The 23,872-nt window shown below is 39.3% G+C and overlaps 1 protein-coding gene across 1 annotated transcript in view; it reads left to right on the forward strand.

Moving 5' to 3' along the window:
* MARCHF1 (membrane associated ring-CH-type finger 1) overlaps nt 1-23,872 on the forward strand; it is an 853,606-nt gene that overhangs the window by 81,260 nt on the left and 748,474 nt on the right. The window contains exon 2 of the mRNA XM_060178875.1: nt 13,329-13,399. The gene's annotated coding sequence lies outside the window, so the exon portion shown is untranslated. The remainder of the gene's footprint in view (nt 1-13,328; nt 13,400-23,872) is intronic.

Genomic DNA, 23,872 nt, shown 5'->3' on the forward strand with positions numbered 1-23,872 from the left:
GCTTCACAAGCGGTGAAGCAGTGCTGCAGGTGTCTGTCTCCTTCTCTATTTGTCTCCCCCTTCTTCTCAATTTCTGGCTTTCTCTATCAAATAAATAATTTTTTTTAAGTGAAAAAGAAACCTTAAAAAAAAAAAGAAAAGAAAAATGCTGGGCCAGGGAGATGACTCCATGAAAAATGTATTTATGTGAGATTCTCAGTTCAACAGTGGGTAACTCATAAAAATGAAGGAAAAAATTATACTTGGCTTTTTCTTAAATATCAGTAGAAATGTATTGTGATCCTTTTGCAAAATTGGTTGTGGTCTTTTGGAGCTTAAGGACACAGAGATTTGAAAGCAGAGTCAAGTGAGTTGATGTCCTAAAGGAAACGAACATGCTCTCAGATCAGCATCTTGTTTCAGAGTGACTTTATTTGGTAGAATTAGTAGATTCCATCAAGCAATATCATCATTTTTTACTGATATCTTTGTCTGAATTCTAGAAAAGCATCAGATAATTTATTCCACACATCTGCTTGTTTAGTTTAATAACATTTCTAATTTAATGTTTGCTGACATAGCTCACATTCAGTATTAGACTTTCATGAAGTGTCAAGATCCTCTGTGAATTATGTCAAATTATAAACCTCATTGTGATTTTTCTTCCTACTTAAATTTAAGTGTATCACATTAAGGTTAGTGACTTTTGAAGGAAGGCTTGCTCTAACTACCATAGTCAGAGAGGCAAATTTCCTAGCCCTGTCACTCCAGCGTTTTCCCCCACAATGCTCTGTATTCATTAGTGTACAGTCACTCCATCTGGCAGATATTAAAGAGTCAGTGTAGCTATAAGACAACTTGAAGATTTGACGTGTTTAGTAGACTCAAGGGGCCAATAATGTGAATGAAGATACATGATTTGAAAGCACTTACAGCACAATAGTTCTGAAGACTTGAACATTAAGTTCATATATTTCTTAAGGGAGGCTCACAGGAGTGAGTTGCATCTCAGAGTTTCTTAGACGTTACATAGCATGGGTTCCCTTATATTTTTTTCTTGTCATTATATTCTGTTTGCTAATTGTAACACATATTTAAGGGCATAGACTATTTCTGGTATTAATTTTCCCAAGGAACAAAATTAACAAGGATTAAAGTTCTGTACATTTTTTTTTTGTTTTCACTAGTGCTTCATACCTACCATATTCTACTACTCCTGGTGAATAACTTTATTGCTTATTTATTTACTTATTTATTTATGATTTTATTTATTTATTCATGAGAAAGATAGGAGGAGAGAGAGAAAAAAACAGACATCACTCTGGTACATGTGCTGCCTGGGATCAAACTCTGGACCTCATGCTTGAGAGTCCAATACTTTGCCCACAGCACTGCCTTCTGGACAACTATCTACTTATTTTCTAAACTGGAGGGTGAGAGAGTGAGTGAAGAGAGACACCATAACACAGCTCCAAGCCTGTGAAGCTTCCCTTATGCAAGTACTCCCATGCGATGTTTGGGGATTAGCTGGAACTGGGTACCTGAGCATGGTAAGTGGTAAAGTCTCTGTGCTGCCAAGTAAGTGGCTCCCAGCCCCACATCTAATAGTTTCTTTCATGTAGTACATGGCAGTTTCAACTCACACACAATATATATATTTCTTCTTGCTGAATTTAATTTCTAAATGGATGTCTCTACTCCTTGGAGTAGCATAAAAAGAAGTGGCCATGGAATCTCACCTTCCTTTCCTTTTGCTTAGGAGGGTGGTGATGGGAAGTAAGAGACAGTGAGACAGTGATTACACAGGGTTAGGAAGGGAGGGTGTTGTTAAAATTCGGAGGCTCCAGCTGGCCGGGCTAGCTTCACGGGCGGGTAACAGAGATGACCAGAGACATACGGCTGGGCAGGGAAGCTGTATTTCTTTATTCAGGAACAACGATTCATAAACTAAGACAAACTAATCACCAAACAGAACTCTGCTGCCTCTTTCTCGCGGTAGCGGCGCCAGCACTCTCTAACTCTGCAACTCTCCTACTCTCGAACTGTGGAACTCTCACGGGGTTCCTAGGGGCGGGGCCAAGCGGGCCCGTGAAACTAACAGGACTGATCCAATTCTCTTGGCGGGAGTGATCTAGAACAACCCAATGCAAAGCATACAACAATTCCCCCTTTTCTTTTTAACTAAATGACTACAGTATCAAGGGTGTGGGGTGAACAGAAACCTCTATCATACAGGCATTTTTTAAAAAGGAAACTGGCACAAACATGGAGAAACATGTAGGCAAGTAACAAGAACCAGTGTGCTGCCAAGGGAAGGCCTGAGGGGGCCTTTTTTTTTGCCTCTGTGGGCAAAACTTTATCAGCTTAAAAAAAAACATTTCTTGCCTCTGGGGGGTGTACTTTCTTGCCTCTGGGGGGGCGTATTTGCCTCGACGGGCATTTGCATGGGGGCGGGGAATGGCCTAGAGTCCCAAAGGCAGCTGGCTGCAATTTACTTACTATGAAACAAAACTTGTTGTTAGCATATTTCTAATAGAGAAGGAATTTGAGACTTTTACATATCAACAACGTCTTTTAACCTTTTGTTACACCCATTCAAGATGGAGTCACACCCTAGTTGTGTGTAGGAAAGGAAACCTTAGGCATGAGAATAATTAGCATAGCCATTGTGCGATCTACCATTTCTAATAGAGAAGGTAATGGAGAATTTTACATATCAACAAGTCTATTTAGCCTTTTGTTTAGACCAACTTAGTTAAAATATATTGATTGTTAACTAATTTTTATCTCAGACTTTAAATGTAAGTTAATTTTATCTTTATGAGAATTACATTGAAAACCTTTTTCATTTAACTTTGACTATTAAGAATTTAGCCTTAAAGTTACTGTTTACCAAACTTCAAACATACACATAAACATGATCATTAATACACAAGGAGAGAAACCTTTGTTACGAAGACATGTTATTTTAAACACGAATTTAAATCTGTACTGTCTTAGTTGTTGGGGGGGTGCGTTGTCCAGTGGTGGTCTCTTGGGCAGCTTCACTTCTAGGAATTGCAGGTTGAGATCTCTGCACAAATCTCTGCATACTCCAGCTTGTCTGCCTTCAGACCGGACCGGCAGCTGGAGATCTCGTGTGCCCAGTTTCGGCAGGGAGCCCGGGGGTCTGGGAGGTCCAGAATGGTTCCAGAATTTATAGCAAGAGGGCAGGCGGGCCAGCTTTGTAGAAGGCATGGGCCTAGGTGCCCAAGGGTGGTGGCCATGATGGGCCGCCGCGGCCCTGCCCCATGGCCCTGCTATGTCTGCTTCCCTGTTCGCAGTGGCTGAGCAGCATGGAGGGATCACACGTCCAGTGCCCTGCGCCATGCAGTGCTCCTGTGGGCTGCCCTGCGTGCTGGCATTGGGCTCCTGCGTGGTGGCATCGGGCTCTTGTGTGTTGGCATTGGGCTCCTGCGTGATGGCATCGGGCTCCAGCATGTTGGCATCGGGCTCCTGCGTGCTGGCATCGGGCTTCTGTGTGCTGGCGTCAGCCTCTTGCGGGCTGCGGGGCTGCGGGGCTGTGGGGCTGCGGGCATGGTGCACAGGGTTGTCTGGGCACAGCCGGCTGGCTGGCTGTTTAACCAGGTGGAAACAGCAGCTCTGCGCCTCGACTCTTGCCCGCTGGCTATTCCCGCTGGCTGTTCTGAGTTCGCCCGAGCGAGTGGAAACCACAGAGTGGTCCAGAGATAAATGTTCCAGAAACAGCAAAACAGTCTCATGAAGAAAGAGCAGAGGTCTTTGGAGAACTCTTCACAAGCAGAAGAGAAGGTCATAGTGCATAGGTAGCCAAATTGTCTTTACTTATCTGAGAGATGCGCAGGTCAGGTCCACGTGGGCACCATTTGTTGTTAAAATTCGGCAGCTCCAGCTGGCCGGGCTAGCCTCACAGGCGGGTAACAGAGACGCGGAGACAACGGCTGGGCAGGGAAGCTGTATTTTTTTATTCAGGAACAATGATTCATAAACTAAGACAAACTAATCACCAAACAGAACTCTGCTGCCTCTTTCTCGCGGTAGCGGCGCCAGCACTCTCTAACTCTGCAACTCTCCAACTCTCAAACTGTGGAACTCTTTCGGGGTTCCTAGGGGCGGGGCCAAGCGGGCCCATGAAACTAACAGGACTGATCCAATTCTCTTGGCGGGGGTGATCTAGAACAACCCAATGTAAAGCATACAACAGGAGGGCTCCCTGGTTATGTATCTGCCAATGATACATAACCGCCATTTTATCTTGGCCATGGATAAGAAAGCCATTTACTGCTGCTTTTCTTTGACATCTAGTCCTCTTAGATGTATTAAAGTTGACACAGCTACTTCCATATCATGCTGGGGCATAAAAATGTAGGTTCTGAGACTTGGTTTATACATATCTAGATATCTTTTTTTTTAATTTTAATTTTTTATTTAAGAAAGGATTAATTAACAAAACCATAATGTAGGAGGGGTACAACTCCACACAATTCCCACCACCCAATCTCCATAACCCACCCCCTACCCTGATAGCTTTCCCATTCTCTATCCCTCTGGGAGCATGGACCCAGGGTCATTGTGGGTTGCAGAATGTAGAAGGTCTGGCTTCTGTAATTGCTTCCCCGCTGAACATGGGCGTTGACTGGTCGATCCATACTCCCAGTCTGCCTCTCTCTTTCCCTAGTAGGATGTGTCTCTGGGGAAGCGGAGCTCCAGGACACATTGGTGGGGTCTTCAATCCAGGGAAGCCTGGCCAGCATCCTGGTGGCATCTGGAACCTGGTGATTGAAAAGAGAGTTAACATGCGAAGCCAAACAATTTGTTGAGCAATCATGGACCCAAAGCTTGGAATAGTGGAAAGGAAGTGTTAGGGAGGTACTCACTGCAAACTCTAGTGTACTTCTGCTTTCAGGTATATATTTTGCAGTAGTTTATGGATACGTGTAAACATAAGCTCTCTCTCACAGAAACTGATGTATATCTAGGTTATGGGAGTTTGTTAGAAAGTGAACCACCTGAGATGAAATTAGAGTGTACTATAAAAGGAAAGGTCTCACTCGAGTAATGAAGCTGAAGGGTTGTCATTCCACACGTGAAGTCTCTGGACACAGTCTGAGCTGAAGCATGTTGAGGTGGCAATCGTTGCGTTGGTTGGGTTGTGATCGGCGGATGCAATATTATTTGGTATGGATTGGGAGAGGCATACGGGAAAGTGGGCCCTATCCAAGGGTTCCAGGACTGGGGGAAGTAGGGGCTCTATAGTGGAGATGTGAGGTTCCTGCTGTCTTAGGGTTCAAAAAGACAATCGATAGTTAATGTTATCATCACATTATTTGGTAATTGGGTTAACTTTGAAAAGTCCTTTTGTTAGGGTTTGCTGTACAGTATCCAGTATTTTGTATATAGCTGTGCTATTGGATGCTTCTAATCTACCTGGTCTAGGCTTTTGAGAGAGTCCGCATATCAAATACACAGCCTATATATTGAAAAGATTCAGTTTGTGTTTTGAAAAACTTTGAGACATACAATTGATTTTCCCCCTCTCATATTAATTAACTACTGATTTATATGTCTACATTTTGCTAGGAGTGTACATAAACACCATTCCCACCACCAAAAGACTGTGACCCATCCCTCCCACCCACTCCCACCCCCCACTGACCCAGGAAGCTGCATGTCTACCCCTCACCACAGGGTTTTTACTTTGGTGCCCTACTTACAATTTGATCAGGTCCTGCTTTTAGTTTCCCTTTCAGATCTTCTTAGTCAACTTCTGTTGATGAATGGGATCATCCCGTACTCATCTTTATCTTTCTGACTTAGTTCACTTAACATAATTCCTTCTAGCTCTGTCCAAGATGGGTCAGAGAAGGTGGGTTCATTGTTCTTGATAGCTGCATCATATCTAGATATCTGAGAAGCACAGTTCCATTGTTTCTTATCCTTAAACTTTGGAATGCTATCCAACATATTTGAACAAAAGATACAATATATATATATATATATATATATATATATGGTGTGGAAATACAGATTCTATTTGTATGTTTATTAAAACCTTTTAAAATTGCTTGTTGTTCATAGTATTTCAGCTTTTTCAGATAGGTGGGGGAAGGAGAGAGGGAGAGAGAGACCACAGCACTGAATCTTCTCTGAATCTTCTCTCAATGCATTTGCAGCTGAGCTCCAACCAAGGCTCAGCCCACAGCAAAATAAGCAGTCTTCCAGGTGCCCAGCTGAGCTAGCTTGCCAGCTCTCTCTCAGATCTTTTGCTCAAGCAAGAGTTATTTCATCTTATCTTGATATGACCACTTAAAATGTCAAAAGTAAAGACTAGAAGCAAGAAAATATAGAATGCTGTGTGTAATCAAAACAATACATTGGGGGGTGTTTACACATGATGTGTAAACTTGAACAATGTCTCCATTAAATTTTTTCTTCCCGCAAACTATTCAGATTCAACACAAACCTAAAAATCAATGAGCAAGTCTTCTAAAATAAAAACAACTAAAAGTATGGTTTATCTAACTTAGTTTAGGCTTTTTTTCTTTCTTTCTTTTGTCCTATAAAGGGCGATCACTGATAGCAATCTTGCTGTTGAAGAACCAGAGTAAAGACGTAGCAGGTGAGCATAAAGACTGTGTCAAGGGCAGCACAATTTGCAATAGCCAAAACCTAGAGGCAACCCAGGTGTCCAACAACAAATGAGTGGCTGAGTAAGCTGGTATATATATGAATACTACTCAGCTATTAAAAATGGTGAATTCACCTTCTTCACCCCATCCTAAGTGGAGCTTGAAGAAATCATGTTAAGTGAGATAAGTAAGAAGCAAAAGGGTGAATGTGGGATGATCTCACTCATAGACAAAGTTGAAAAACACGATCAGAAGGGAAAACACTTAGCAGAACTTGGGCTGGAGTTAGTGTATTGCACCAAAGTAAATGTTTGTGGGGTGGGAGGGGAGGGTTCAGGTCCTGGATCATGATGGTAGAGGAAGACCTAGTGGGGCTTGTATTGTAATGTGGAACACTTGGAAATGTTATGCATTTACAAACTATTATGTTTTACTGTCAACTGTAAACCATTAATCCCCAAATTAAAAAAAAAACTGCGTCAAGGGTACAAAATTCCATGCTGTCAGGAAGTGTTCTCAGATTCTGGGGTCACAAGTGTTTTCATTGTACTTTGGGTGAAATAACTTCTCTTGTCGTGCATCTTACCCCACCCATTTCAAAATGAAGTCAAATCCAACTAGGTAATTCTCTGAGGAGTCATAGAACTTCTTGAACACTACCACAGAAGAACTCTTAGCCATCTCTGCTGACTGACTCTGAATCATCTCACAAGAAGTAAAGACATGGGGAAACAAGAGAATGTATTGGGGAGTGCCCACATCTTCTCATTTATTTCAAAGCGCATTCACAGCACATGCACAAGTCCTCCACTCGCTAGTTAGTAATACAGACTATCAGTCACTGGCTTAATTTACTTCTTTAGAATGTATTAGCCTGTTGATAGAATCCTCAGCATTTGCACCCTCATTACGCCCAGTAACTCACTCTGTTCATGGATTATATTCAAAGACGTCTGCACTTGTTTTACCCCCTTTGGTTATAGTTAATCATGCAATACGGTTTCTGGCATCTCTCCTACAATCTCCTACTTATGATACTAATTGCAAGCTTTTGCACTGCAATCTTCCAGTCTTTAGAGATTAATTCATAATTTGATTGTTTTTTTTTAAATGTGTTTCAGAATGAAATAGCTTATAGTAGTCATTTGGAAAGGGTTGCATAGCACACGGCTTGGTATCTTAAATGCCAGAAGTGGATAGGGCCAGGGGAGCTTTTACTCAGATTCATCAGTCACTCAGGGTGTTCAATTATCATAATAACACCATAGGGACTCTGCCTTTCCCCTTTCCTGATATTAAGAAAGACAATGAAATTTTTGCTTGTCTCACACAAGCTTACATCAGACACCAGACCTGAATGGTACGTGTATGCATTATGGGGAAGGACTGTGTGTGTGTGTGTGTGTGTGTGTGTGTGTGTGTCTGTGTCTGTCTGTGTGTGTCTGTGTGTGTGTTTATGGTATTGAGATGTGAATGTTTTTAGTAATAGGAATGCGATAGAATTAAGCCAAACCCCATCATCTATCTATGTGGTTGCCTAATATTACTTTTTCGAAGGAGTATGATTCCATGTAGGCCCAAAGGATTTTAGTTTTCAGAGTGCTTCCTATCTGCCTGGTACAATGAAAGACAGTTTACACACAATCCCCCCCCCCTTTTTTTTTCTCATTTAATCCTGTGAGATAAGAGAAATGATGAGGATGAAACAATAGCTTAGAAAAGTTAAAGCACTGGTCTATGCTGTTCCAATGTGTTCAGTGGCCTTTTGGTACTTCTGGAAAGAGTTTTTTCTTCACACGGATTTAGTCTCCATTTCTCAGAAGAGAAATGTGTGCTCTTATTAAAAAAGACCGAGTTTCCAGCTGAGAAAATGGCTTAGTGCTTGGAGCATAGGATTGTTGGCTAAAGCACTAGATTCCATCACCAGTATCAATTATGCAGGAGAGGTGGTCATGAAGTCAGTAAGTCTGAAAAGTGAAGTGGGGAGGGAAGAAAGTCTGTGTTTCTTAAGGTTATAGTAGAGAAGAAAATTCCAAAGTTAGGTCATAAACCATAAAACAATGAACTATCTCCAGAGTTCTTGGGGCCCACAATTGAAAGAATGAAAACAAAACTGTATATTTAGACATACCATGATTTATTCCAAACTAGAAGAGGACTGGGGAGATAGCATAAAGGTTATGCAAAAAGACTTTCATGCCTGAGGTAACAAAAGTCCCAGGTTCTGTCTCTAGTGCCACCATTAAGTCAGAGCTGAGCAGTATTCTTACTAAAAAGATTTTAAAAAGAAAAGAAATTATCTAAAGTAGATAAGAAATATGAATCTATTTCAGTAGCAAATGTGAAGTTAAAGACCTGTGGTGTGGACCTGGGAAGTTTAGTGCCCTATCACCCCCATTTTAGAAAGATGAATATCTATTAGCAATTTTAAAGAGCTCTTTTATATACATTTTATTTGTAAACATGAAGATATATTTGTAATTAGATTTAGCTGGACTCATTTATTCTGCAATTAAAATCTGTTGTTTCTTGAAGCCTTACAAGAATGCTAATTAGAATATATTTTATAATAAAACCTTTAAACTAATTTTAAAAAGGGTGACTTCTCTTTCTCTAAACCTTTTCTACTATAGCTGAATTTTTTGACCTTTTGAAGGTTGTGATATCACAGTTAATACTATTTTTTATTGTTCAAAAAAGAAATTTGGTAGTTTTAATTTATTTTTATAATTTTAAACTACAAAATTGACTAATTTAAGACATGTAGTATACTAAATTTTTGGTTCTGTCTCTCATGATGATAAAAAATCAAACCTTTTTATTTTTTAAATTTTTAATTGTCTTTTAATTAATTAATTTATTTAAGAAAGGAGACATTAACGAAATCATAGGATGGGGGGTACAACTCCACACAATTCTTGCCACCTGATCTCCATATCCCATCCCCTCCCCAATAGCTTTCCCATTCTCTATCCCTCTGGGATCATGGACCCAGGGTTGTTGGGGGTAGCAGAAGGTGGAGGGTCTGGCTTCTGTAATTGCTTCCCCGCTGAACATGGGCATTGACTGGTTGATCCATACTCCCAGTCTGCCTCTCTCTTTCCCTAGAAGGGTGAATCTCTGGGGAAGCTGAGCTCCAGGACATATTGGTGGGGTCTTCAGTCCAGGGAGGCCTGGCCGGCATCCTGGTGGCATCTGGAACCTGGTGGCTGAAAAGATAGTTAACATACAAAGCCAAACAAATTGTTGAAGAATCATGGACACAAAGGTTGGAATAGTGGAGCTGAAGTGTTGGGGGGTACTCACTGCAAACTCTAATGCACTATTGCTTTCAGGTATATATTTTGCAGTAGTTTACGGATACGTGTGAACATATGCTCTCTCTCACAGAAACTGGTGTAAATCTAGGTTTTGGGACTTTGTTAGGAAGTGAACCACCTGGGATGGAATTAGAGAATATACTATGAAAGGAAAGGTCTCATCCGAGTGATGAAGCTGAAGGGTTGTCATTCCACACCTGAAGTCTCTGGACACAGTCTGAAGTGAAGCATTCTGGGGTGGCACTCATTGTGTTGATTAGGTTGCAATCAGTGCATGCAATATTATTTGATAAGAATTGGGAGAAACATACGGGAAATTGGGCCCTACCGTAGGGTCCCAGGACTGGGGGAAGTTTAGGCTCTGTAGTGGAAATGTGAGGTTCCTGCTGAAAAAATCAAACCTTTTAAAAAGTCAGATGGGTCTGACAAGATAGCTCATCTATCTAGTGAACTTATTTTGTCATTGGCACAATCCAGTTTTGACCTTGGTCTTTATTACATGGAAGGAAACTAGTGCCATCGCGACTTTCTCCTTGTCTAACTTTGCTTGTTTTTTTCTTTTCATTTTTAATATTTATTTATTTATTTATTCCCTTTTGTTTGCCTTGTTGTTTTACTGTTGTAGTTATTATTATTGTCATCATTGTTGACTAGGACAGAGAGAAATGGAGACAGAAGGGAAAAACAGAGGGGGAGAGAAAGACCCCTGCAGACCTGCTTCACTGCCTGTGAAGCAGCTCTCCAGCAGGTGGGGAGCCAGGGGCTCGAACCAGGACCCTTAGGCTGGTCCTTGCACTTTGCGCCATGTGTGCTTAACCCACTGTGCTACCGCCTGACTCCTGCCTCTGCTTTTTCTACCTGAAAAAGTCAGCCTAGCATGGTGGGAACCCCAGTGACAATAAAACAACAGAGAAAGTGAAATAAAAAATTTGGTAGTATTTATTTGAGAAAAAAAATAAACAAAGCTAATTGTACTTAATGAGTCATATATAAAGGAACCATATGAGGACAAATCTTGGGGTTCCCAAAGAGTAACATATAAATTCTTTAGAAAGTAAGACCGTGTTCAGCTTGTCAGTTACATAAGTGACTAAAGACTGTATTTGCTATCACCATCTTCCAGAAGAGCTAGATAAATTCTGGATGTTCTATCAGTCAAACACATACTCTAGTTTATATGAGAGGAAAATAAATCTTTCTTCTTTTCCTGGACTAACATGTCCTCAACCTCGTTTTTCTTGCCTCCTCTCAGATTTTAGGCCATCAGCAGTGTTTTCTATTATGTCATCTCTTCCCTTTCCCTTCCTCCTTCTTTCTATTTCTCTTACAGTTCAGTTTTCTCTCCCATATTTCTTTTTAACTTTTTTTTTTCAAAGATAGCTAAATTCATGACTTTAAACATTCCAGAACAGTTTCTCATCCATTTTAGAATATTTTCTTTTCTTATGCTTTCTAGGATATCATGTCTACAGTATTCTTTTGTTTCTTTGATAGTTTTCTATTTCTTTATTTTTAAGATGTATTTATTTTTATAGGGCATGAGAGATGGGGATAAATAAAGAGACTGAAAAGAAAGATACCTGTAGCACAGCTCCACTGCTTGTGAACCTCCCCTCCCCCTGCCAAACTTGCAGGTGGGAGCTAGGGACTTGAACTCAGTTCCTTGCACACAATAATGTGTGGACTCTAGTGCTTGTACCACCACCCAGCTGCAGCTACTTATGTATTTATTGCCACTAGGTTTATTATTAGAGTCTTAAGCAGAGAGACAGGACATACCAAGGCTTTGATGAAAGAAGAGTGTTGTCTTTTTAAAATTTATTTATTAAATAAAAAATATCGACAAGACCTTAGGATAAGAAGAGAACAATTCCACACAATTCCCACTACCCAAGCCTCATATCCCCTCCCCTCCCTTGAAAGCCTTCCTATTCGTTAACGCTCTGGGAGTATGTACCCAAGATCATTATGGGGTGAAGAAGGTGGAAGGTCTGACTTCTGTAATTACTTCTCTGTTGAACATGGGTATTGGCAGGTCGATCCATAATCCCAGCCAGTTTCTGTCTTTCCCTAGTGTGGCAGGGCTCTGGGGAGGTGGGGTTCCTGAGTACATTGGTGAAATCATCTGCCCGGGGAAGTCAGGTTGACATCATGGTAACATCTGCAACTTGGTGTCTGAAAAAGCATTATGAAATAAAGTGGGACAACTTAATAGTCAGGAACATGAAGGCAAGAATATTGCATATGAGTTTAGGGATTTCCATTTTGGAAAAAGCTAGTAGGACTTTTTAGCTATATTTCAAGGGGCCCATGACTACTAATTTTTGCCTGATCCTGACAGCTAACATGCAGGTGGGACAAAGATATTATCAGGGGGGAGATGGTGTCAGGGTTGGAAATAGGACTAGAAAGGTGGATCAGGGAGAAGGGACTGTGTTTATTATGCCGGCAGACCCAGCCTGGTTTGTGCCCCCCCCAAAAAAAAAGGAAAGAAAAAGAAAAAAAATAGCCCTGAGCACAGTGGTGCTTGCCCTTTTATATAGTAATCAAGTTTCCCGTTGGAACTCATAGCAACCAGCTTAACGGGTCATTATTTTTCTTTTCTAAATAAAGAGAGTACAACTGGATTGGGTTATGAGCAGACCCTTAGGCAGAAGTGGCAGATTCTAAGGCCACTGACCAAGGACACTTGGATTATAGCAGTAGAAAGCCATATTTATGCTGACAAGGGGAAAGATTGTAGCCAACTGCTTTATTCTTCAGCTGAGAAGTTAACTCTTGCTTCTCTGGTGAGAAGTTCATCCTTAGCATCTCTGCCTCCTCATTTCTGGAGCTCTGTCCCTACACAAATCCTCCACTCTCAGGGACTTCCTTGTTTTTATATAGGCATTAAGAAAAAAAGAGAGGCAGCTAGATAAGAGAGGGAGAATGAGGCTCAGGAGGTGGCACAGTGGATAAAGCATTAGACTTTCACATGTAAAGTCTTGAGTTCAGTCCCCCAGAATCACACATGCCAGAGGTGATTCTCTGGTTCTTTCTCTTCTCTCTCTGTCTCTCTCTCATAAATAAATAAATAAATCTCATAAATAAATAAATTAATTAAAAGATAAGTCTGGGTTGGGGAGATAGCATAGTGATAATGCAAAAGACTTTTGTACCTGAGGCTCTGAGGTCCCAGGGTCAGTCTCTAGCACCCACCATAAACTAGAGCTGAGCAGTGTTCTGGTCTCTCTTTCCCTCTATCTTTTGCTCTGTGTATCTTTTTCATTATAAATACAATAAAATAAAATATTAAAAGAGAGAGTGTCAAAGAGAGAGTTAAGACTCTGCAGTACTGCCCCCACCCCAGACACACACCATTTATAAAGTTTCTCCCATGCAGGTTTTCATGTGTGGTGGCCAAGGAGCTTGAACCTGTGTTCTTCAGCATGGTGGAGTATGCACTCTTATCTGGTGAGTCATCTCCTGATCTCCTGACAGCCCCCCCCCCTCCAGCCTCCTGTTCATGTTCTTTCCTTTTTACCTCCTTTCCATCCACCTTTTTTGAAGAACTGGATGTTTTTTTATGCACATGTGCAATTTCAATTCTCCCACTCTTACCTTTGTCATGCAGATAAAATAGAGGAGGAGAAACACCAAGTTTCCTCTAGTGTTCTGGTGCTCTGTGGTGCAATACAAGGGTGTGGCCTTGGGCAGCACACCACCTGGTGAGCTATCTCTCACCCTCTATCCTTTGGACAGTTTTTGTTACATACTCATTCAGTATTTTTTTTTAATGCCCAGTTGATTTTATTTGCCGATAATTTTTTCCCATTTATTCGAAGGTTAATGGTTTACAGAACAATTGTCTACACATGGACTCCATTTCGCAGCTTCTCATCATGAGTGTCTGCAACACACTCTCACTCCCAGTCTAGCCTCCCCCTCCTAACTCCCCCCCTTTTTCTTCCTTCCCCAGAATTCCTTGCTTAGGTGCAGTACCCCACCCCTATTTCAAGCTTCCACCTGCGTTCTCCCTTTCTGACTCTGTTCCCTGAGTGTCACTTATGTGTGTAGTCAACCAGCATTCCTCTCTTACTGACTTATCCCACTGAACATTTTTCCTTCAGGGTCGAAGCAAGGTGAGGCAAAGATTGGGCTTTTAGAGTTTCTGGTCTAATGTGTGGCCTTTTGTTATTTGGCCTTTGTTCACTCACTCTGTTCAGATCACTCTGTGGGTTTTGTCTTCATTTTTCCGATGTCTTGTCTTCTCGGTGTTTTTCACTCACTAAGTATTTGGATTGTTTAAATTTCTGATATTGCCCTTCTTAGTTGGTGTCAGCATTTTCCTCTTGGAGGAATTTGATCTACTTTCAAGGCTTAACTATCAATTTTGTGCCCATAACTGATTAATAAAATAATTTGTTTATCATTATGTACTTTCCTGAGCCTTGAAGAACGTTCACATCTGTTTCTTGGATGTTCTGTTTCTTTTATTTAGTTAGGAAAGAGAGAAATTGATATAGAGGAGATAGATAGATAGATAGATAGATAGATAGATAGATAGATAGATAGATAGATAGACAGAGAATCAGAGAGAATGAAAGAGAGAGATACTTGCACAACTGCTACATCACTTATAAAGCTGTCTGCTGTAAGTGGAGAGTGGGGGCTTGGACCTAGTTTCTTAGGCATGGCAACATACACATTCAACCAGGTACACCACCATCCAGTCCCTTTCTGTTTCTTTATTCCTTTAGAATTCAGTGTGGCTGCCCAAACACACCTTCTGAAAACACTTATACAATTGTTCTGAGTTTCCTTTTCAGATTGAACTCTATTCTTCACCCAGCCTAGAGAATAGGGAGGTATACCCTTTCTCTCCCTCATTCAGCAAATCCTGGGAATGGAATCATTGAAATATTTATCCAATCTCTATTTTTAATGTAGATAGTTCTCCAGTGCCTACACTATGTCTGAGATCTAAGTCAGGGTCTCACACATGTGCTTCACTTCTGATCTACCTTCCTCACTCAGCTAAAGGAGAATTTTGAAGAGAGTGATATAGAGACACACACACACAGAGAAAACACAAGGTACCACTCCACCATCCATTGAGTTTTTCTTGCCTTATCGATGTTGAATTCATGTGGTGATAAGGGTGGAAGTCAGAGACTAATACTTACAAGAGAGGTCCTTTACTGATGAGCCAGTTCTCCATTCTTACAGTCTCTAATGTCTTTTCTCCTTTAGCATTTTTTACATAGTTGTAGGGAACTCTTGACCCTCCACATTTCCACGTACTCAATCTTTTAGTACATCCTTGAGCATTTTTTTGAGATCAAAGTCTTATCTTAATTTACCACATCTTTCTTTTGTTTTTTGTGATAACTCTACAAATATCTGAAGAGAAATACTGTGTGTGAATGTATCCTCTTTCTACCCTTTTGAATGTAAGAATCTAATGCAATTTTATTAAAATTGCATCTGTTTGTTTCCTACATGCCTTCTTCACCAATGTTATAAATAAATAAATACATACATAAAAAAACTTGCAAAATAACTCACCTTAGAAGGCACCTTGAAATTGTTCAGGAAATTGAGAAATTTTTAAAAAGCAGATGCTAGCATCTTCTATAACAATAATAATAATAATAATAATATTATTATTATTTCTCAGATTTTATATTATAATGAGACATCCTAGAAAAGACCAGAAAGTTAAACATAGCTTTTAGGGTTGTTAGTTATCTCTGAATCTAATTATAGCCATTAATAATCACCCCCATATGTATATATGAGTGGACTCTGATCAGCCAGGTGAATATATAATTCATTGTCTGAGATACCATGTCAGCCATGGAACTGTGAAAGAGAGTGCAGTGTCCTCATTAGGGCAGACTCTGAGCAATAGTGATAAGGATAGCAAATAAAGTGATAATTCTTTGATGAGTGGGGCTGAAAGCAAGAATCACTTAGGAATGAATTGAATGCCTCAGTTTTTGAGAAGTACTCTGGACTAGGAGATTAGAATTAGATATCCTAATGTCGACTTTTATTTATGTTATTACAGGTCCTAGGGCCACAGATGGGAGCTATATTTACTTAATTTATGTACTTTTCTTCCACTGAACACACTTGCTAATAGAATTTTGTTAGCTAATTAGTGCATTCTATTGAAATGTGAAGTATTTTACTCTTAATAAGCATGATTGATGGTTATTTTCAAAATTTGATTTGGTTTCTAGCAAAGGATCTATTATCATGTTTTATCTTTGTTTAAGAAAACAAGATGTTGTTTGAAGTAACGTCATCTGTTTTTATACCAGTGCCATTTATCTATTATCATTATTTATTATTCTTTTTTTCTCTGTGACAGTTAACTGGGGCATCACATTGACTCCTAGTAGCCAAATGTCTCCATTGCTGTTTGTACGTACCACAGTGGAAGACATACCAGACAAAGCACTATCTTCTGTAGATCTGGGGCCTCTTGCAGCCGCATTTGGAACTTTTTTTTCCCACTGAATTAGTTGGGTTTGGTTCAGGTGGCAAAGATCTCGCCACCTTAATCTCGAAGTATTTGTGCCTTCCAAATTTTGGCATGCTTAATTCATTTTCTTTAAGTGGATATTCCATTTCAATAATAAAGGCCATTTCTAAATCCCCCTCTTCTTATTTAAGGCCAATTGCTCTCTGGTACAATGAGTTTTTTTCCATTACATATTTGTGAGATTTGCACTTAGCATATCAGCATTGTTAGAGATATTTGTGCTGGTGTATTTTCCCTGTTAGAAAATACATTTTAGATTTTAAAATTGTTGTGGATAGGCTTTTATCTAGGACTTCTGCTAATGGAAGGGCCATAGTTCTAGTGGAAATGACAGAATGTACCGTGTTGTACAATATCTAGCACAGACTGGGAATCCAGTAAATATTTGTTAGCTGCAGGTGCACTTAATAGTATTGTCACAATGACAATTTTCAGCAAGCTTTTTATTAGTAAGTCTCTGTTAGGAGAAATTTGTTGTGGGATAGCATTTAAGACATACGTCAAAGAGATTTTATTTAAATTGTCAACCTGTTTGAAGAAAATAGCCTTGAAATGCATTTTTCCTACACCTTATTTAACTGAGACTATTTTTTACTGCAAAAAATTATCATTTTACTTTGTAGAGTATACTTGAAAGGAAACTGAATTATCTTCAGACACTAACTTGTTCTAGCCAAAGCAGAGTACGTTATGTTGTTCAATCTTTGTGTTACTTTGCCTTGGAGAATAGTAAATAATAGCCTATTTCTAGAAATACTCTCAGAAGAGCACGTATTGCTAGTAAACAGGGAAATTTTTCCACAAAAACTAATAATATATTGCCCAAAACTTTAGAGAGTTATTATCTTTTCAAGTAACCTAAAAGAAACTGCTTTATAAAAGGAAAGAAAGCCTGTTTTGGTACCAGGTAGTGGTGTACATGATAGAAAACATATTAGCATGTCTTAGGTTCAAGCTCCCAGTCCCTAATTTCAGGCCAGAAGGTTCAAGAGCACTGGAGTGGTGTGACAAGACACTCTCTCTCTCTCTGTCTGCCCCTCCCTCCCTCCCTCTCTCCCCCAGAAAAGAAAGAAAAAGAGGAAAATGGCTCCTGAAATGGTGGTGGAGTTGTGCAGGTACTAAATCCCAGTGATAATCCTAGTGGCAAACAAACACAAACACAAAAACAAAAGCAAAGGAAGAAGAAAAGAAAGTAAGAAAAAGTAGCAAGAGAGAGAAAAAAAAGGAAATATAAAACAAAAATATGTCTTAAGATCTTATGGAGTTGAGCATACTTTGTAGACAAAAAGCATGGGAGATATTTCAAGGGAAAAAAAAGAACTTACAATATTTTAGAAATAACTAGAAATCCATGCACACAGCTTATATAAAGTAAAATATGAAAATATACCGAGTGGAACATAAGACGGGTAGTAGTGGGTTCTTTTCTATGAGTGTTCACTTTCCACACTTGAAAAAACTATTACATAAAAATTTCGGAGTCATAGGTTTTAGGTTTTAGTTTTAACCTTCATTCAGGAAAAGAATTGTTTCTTCAAACTGATTAGTTTGTTCAATAGATGCAGCCATTTTTTTTTTTTTGCAATGTAAAGTGACTCTGGAAAGACCTTTACTTTTTAATCTCTGTGCTTCGTTTGAATTTGCTATTAATATGCAAATATTGGGGTCTTTAAGAAAAAATCATTTCTGTTGAAACATCCAAGTACTTTCATTTGTAAGTGTAAGAATATATATGTATATGCATATATTGTGGAGTTGAGGCCTCATGCATGTGTAATTTTAATTCTCCAAAGTTGCTTTTTATTCAGGTAGAGATATTTATATAAGAGATAGAGAAAAAAAAAGGAAAGGTGTCAAAATACAACATTGGGCTATTTTTTACTGCTGTGGCTTCTCCCATATGGTACTGTAACATGAATCTGGGCACACAGCCTATACTGTGTGATAACTCTGTCCCTTAAATGTCTTTAAATTCTATTTGAGTATTGTATTTTTATCCCTATCACTTAACTTGATTATTTTCCAACAAGGGGCCAGCAATTAGTTCATCCAGTAGAGTACTCATTATCTTGCGCAGAAAGGGGGATGGGGTTGGGTTCAAGTACTGGGTTATCACAGGGGAGCACCACAAGGGAGAAAGCTGCACAAACAGTGGAGTGGTGCTGTGGGTTTTCTCATTCTTTCTGTCTCTCACTCTTTTTCTAGAGGAAAGAATAAATGGGTGTTGGGAGCCATGAAGTCAGGCAGAAATTGAGCCTCAGGAACAGTGATGGTAACAAAGGGGAAAAAAAAAGTTTTTCTATGTAATGTTTTCTTATGTAAAAGAAGAATAAATATTTAAGAGGTGAAGTTCTTTCCGAGAGAGAGAGAGAGAGAGAGAGAGAGAGAGAGAGAGAGAGGCAGAGCACCACTTCTGGAGGCCATTCTTTCCCTGACATTCTCCTTTTCCTTTTTTATTCCATAGGACAGAGATAAATTGAGGTGGGGGGATAGAGAAGGAGACAAAGAGAAAGGTGTCTACATGCAGACCTGCTTCACCTCTCATGAAGTGTTCCTGCTGCAGGTGAAGTGCAGGGGTCAGAACCTGCTTCTTATGCATATGTGCACTTAACAGGGTATGCCACTGACCAGCCCCCAAGTTCTTTTATTCTTTTGAGTTTCAAAATCACTGGTAAAAGGATTATAAATAGTAATTATAAAGAAATAAGATGGAGATGTATATTGTAGGAGTTCTTATTTTGTTTTGAAGCTTCAGGCACTTTCACTTCATTTCATGATTGTATGTGCACTAGTACACATGTGCATGTGTGCATTGTGTTACAGTTGTTTTGCTTCCAAGTGCCTTATTTTTAAATTAATTTACTGCTTATTTTTATTTTTTTAAAAAGTTCTTTATTGTGGGATTAATGGTTTACAATTGACAGTAAAATATAAGTAGTTTGTACATACATAACATTAACCAGTTTTCCACATTACAATTCAACCCCCATTAGGTCCAACTCTGCCATCACATTTCAGGACCTGAACCCTCTCCCCACCCCAGAGTCTTTTACTTTGGTACAGTACACCAACTCCAGCCCAAGTTCTGCTTAATGTTTTTTTTTTTTTCTGATCTTGTTTTTCAACTTCTGTCTGAGTGAGATCATCCCACATTCACTCTTTTGCTTCTGACTTATCTCACTTAACATGATTTCTTCAGGCTCCATCCAGAAGAAGGTGAATTCACCATTTTTAATAGCTGAGTACTATTGTATTGTGTATATATACCACAACTTACTTAGTCACTCATCTGTTGTTGAACCACCTGCATTGCTTTCAGGTTTTGGCTATTACAAATTGTGCTGTTAAGAACATAGGTATATACAAATATTTTTGGATGGATGTGTTTGATTCCTTAGGACATATCTCCAGGGGTGGAATTGCAGGGTCATAGGGTAGGTCCATTTCTAGCCTTCTGCGAGTACTCCAGACTGTTCTCCACAAGGGATGGACAAATTGACATTTCCACCAATAGTATAGAAGGGTTCCTTTGTCCTTATAACCTCTCCAGCATTTGTTGCTGCTACCTTTTCTCATGTATGACATTCGCACAGGAATGAAGAGGTATTTCACTGTTGACACTATTTACATTTCTCTGACAATTAATGACTTGAACCCCTTTTTCACATGATTATTCAACTTTTGGATCTCTCTCTCTTTTTTCCCCTTTTATTTGTAAAATAGAAAATATCGACAAAACCATAGAGTAAGGGGGTGAAATTCCACACATTTCCCACCACCAGAGATTCATATCTAATTCCCTCCATTGGGAGTTTTCCTATTCTTTATTTCTCTGGGAGCATGGATCCAGGTTCATTATGTGTGCAAAAGGTGGGAGGTCTGGTTTCTGTAATTGCTTCTCTGATGGACATGGGCATTGACAGGTTCATCCATACTCCCAGCCTATCCCAATATTTCCTTACTGTGGCAGGGCTCTGGAGAGGTGGGGTTCCAGGGTAAATTCATGAATTCCTCTGTCCAGGTGAGTCAGGTTAACATCATGGTAGCATCTGAAACTTGGTGTTTGGAACGTGTATTCCTTTGCTTCCTCCTTTCTTGTGGGACTCAGTTTAGTAGTTTTTGTAAGGTGGGGTTGATTGTGGCAAATTCCTTTAGTTCTTGAATATCTGAGAAAACCTTTATTTCTCCCTCATATTTGAAGGATAATTTTGCAGAATACAATATTCATAGCTGGAATTCCCTCTCCTTTAGAACTTCGAATATGTCATTCCACTCTCACCTTGCCTCTAGAGTCTGTAAATAGAAATCTGATGAAAGTCCTATAGCTCTGCCTTTGTCTGTAATTTATTCCTTTCCCTAGCAGCCAGCAATTTTTTTCCTTGTCATTGACATTTGATAGTTTTACAATAATGTGCCTTGGCATTGGTCTTTTTATATGTATAAATCTGGGTGATCCTTCTGCCTCCTGGATTAGAATGTTCTGATGGTTTCCTAAGTGAGGGAAATTCTCAGCTAAAATTGCTCTGAAAATGGACTCTGGGTCTTTGGCCTTGTCTTCCTCTTCAGATATACCTATCACTCTTATATTCAGTCTTTTTTATTTTTTTTAATTTTTGTATTTATTTATTCCCTTTTGTTATCCATATTATTTTATTGTTGTAGTCATTGTTGGATAGGACAGAGAGAAATGGAGAGATGAAGGGAAGACAGAGGGGGAGAGAAAGATAGACACCCGCAGACTTGCTTCACCTCTTGTGAAGTGACTCCCCTGCAAGTGGGGAGCTGGGGGCTCGAACCAGGATCCTTACGCCAGTCCTTGTGCTTTGTGCTACATGTGCTTAACCCACTGCGCTACCGCCCGACTCCCTCTTATATTTGATCTTTTTATGGAGTCTGCAATTTCACAGTGAGTTGTTTCAGTCTTTCTAAACCATTTCTCTCCCTCATCATTGAATTGAAATATTGGCCTTGCTGTATCTTCTGGACTAGAGACTATTTCTTCTGAATGTGTGGATCTATTTACTAAGCCTTTTACCTGGGCATGGGTTGCAGTTAGGGTGTCTTTTACTCCCTGGAGTTCTAACTGAAGTTCTTCTTTCAAGAGCATAGTGATGTCTGTTATAAGTTCATCTCTCATGCATTTTAATTCCATAGTAACATGCTCTTTTAATTCTTACTTAAATTCTTGGAGAGCCCTTATAATGAGCTCTGTGAATGCTGTCTCAGAGAGTCTCTCTAAATCTCTAATTTCTTGTATTTCCTCTGTTTCATTTCTGTCTGGCTGGTATGGCATAGTTGGCTGTTTAGTGCTGTTTCTCTGCTTGCACAGTTTTTGTGCTGGTTAATGATGGCCAGCAGGTGGTGTTATTATGATCTCTAGGTTTCTCTTGCTTGTATTATCTGCGTGTGTGGGATGGGGTGGAGGGCATGGTTATTTTGGGCTATCTTGTGGTCACAAATGCCCTGTTTTATGTTGTGTCCTTGCCTTGAATTTAGAAGGCTAACCTCTCCACCCTCCCAAGTCAAAGACTGAGAGGTTTTCAGCCCATGTCTCTTTTCTTCCTACACTAGGAACAATGTTACTTGCTTGCTGAGCTTAAAGTGAAATCGCCAAAATGGTGTGGCTCAGCACCTGTGCTGCCAGTTGTTCTGTTTTAACTTTGCTGTTCTTCAGCCTGAACCCACACTCCTTTTTCACTCCAACTGCATGTGAACACCCACCTGAGGCTGCAGAACTTTCAGCTGTAGATTATGACTTCAGTTGGGTCTCTCTTTGTATTTATTTGTTGTTTTGGGAGGAGAGGTGATTTGATCCCTGTTATTCCATGGCCACGCCTCCAGGAAGTCCCTTTTGGATCTCTTTAATGGAGAATACCCTGTTCATATCCTCTTCCCATTTTTAGATGGGGTCATTTGTTTTCTTGTTGCTGAGTTTAGGGAGCTCATTATGTATTTTGGTTATTAGACTCTTGTCTGATATATGACATGTAAAGATCTATTCCCATTCTGTCGGAGGTCTCTTTGGGTGGAGGTTCTTTAGCTATGCAGAAGCTTTTTAATTTGATGTAGTCCCATTGGTTTATTTTTTATTTAGTCTACTTTGTAACTGGATTCGATTCATTGAAGATGTCTTTAAATTTAGACGGAAAAGAGTTCTGCCAATACTTTCCTCTAAGTGTTTGATAGTTTCTGGTTTAACATCCAAGTCCTTGATCCATGTGCAATTTACTTTTGTGTTTGGTGAAATATAGTTATTCAGTTTCATTAATCTGTGTGTTTTAACCAAATTTTTCCAACACCATTTGTTGAAGGGACTCTCCTTGCCCCATTTAATAATCTACTGCTCAGTTTTAGCTTATGGAGGTACTATACATTGAACTTGGGAGCTCAGAGCCTCAAGCATTAAAATCATTTGCATAATTATCATGCTATCTCCCAGGCTCCCAGATTCATCCCAAACTACTAAACATCACTAGTACTTTATTGATTTCATTAACTATCAATAATTATTAATTTGATAAAAATGAATATCTCCAATACACTTTTCCTCTTCCACTGCTTTTGCATCAGTTTTGGTCATCTTATATTTATTGGACAATGCTTCAGATTATGCCGCATTATTCATTTTCCTCTTTCTGCCATTCTCTTTTACTCTTATGACAGATATCTTAGACATGTTACATCAAAATTTCCAACATCCCCATTTAATATGCAAAATTAGTATTAAAGATAAGTATATAAGTTGAAAGAGGTGTGGTTATACCTTATTTGCAATACATGTTCTCTTAGACTATTATACTTACACAATATTGGATTTATTGTAGTTTAATTTTTTTTTTGTTTTCTGTGACTTTACATATGCTATTTTTGTGTACAAATTGTCCCTTTGTGTTTTTAGGATCATAAGGCATTTATTCAAGGATTCATATATTAGCCTATGAATTATTCCTCATGAAATGTACAGACTAGAAATTTATAAACTTAATTTATAGGTTAAGGTATAAATCATTACAATAGCAATCATGAGACATTTTCTATTTGTGTTCACAATTTCTTTTTAAAAAATTTTATTTGTTTAATTCTAATAATAGAGAGGTACAGAAAGTAAAATGTATAATGTCAAGAGTGCTGCTTAGCCCTCACTTTTGTGGTGCCGGGGATTGAACCTGAAACATCAGAGACTCAGGCATGAAAGTCTTTTGCATAACCGTGAATGCTGTCTCCCAGGTCCATGTATTCACAGTTGACAGGGTAGCATTGTGAATGTCAAGTAGTTTAACTGGCATTAAATGCAACTTAAGTATATAGTTTAGACATTGGATATAACTCACTGTGTGAACCTCCTGAGTATCTTCTTGTTTGAAAGGATTTCATAGAAAAGAGAAGAAGAAAAG

The sequence above is a fragment of the Erinaceus europaeus genome, chromosome 19 (genome assembly GCF_950295315.1).
Source record: "Erinaceus europaeus chromosome 19, mEriEur2.1, whole genome shotgun sequence".
Taxonomy (NCBI): domain Eukaryota; kingdom Metazoa; phylum Chordata; class Mammalia; order Eulipotyphla; family Erinaceidae; genus Erinaceus; species Erinaceus europaeus.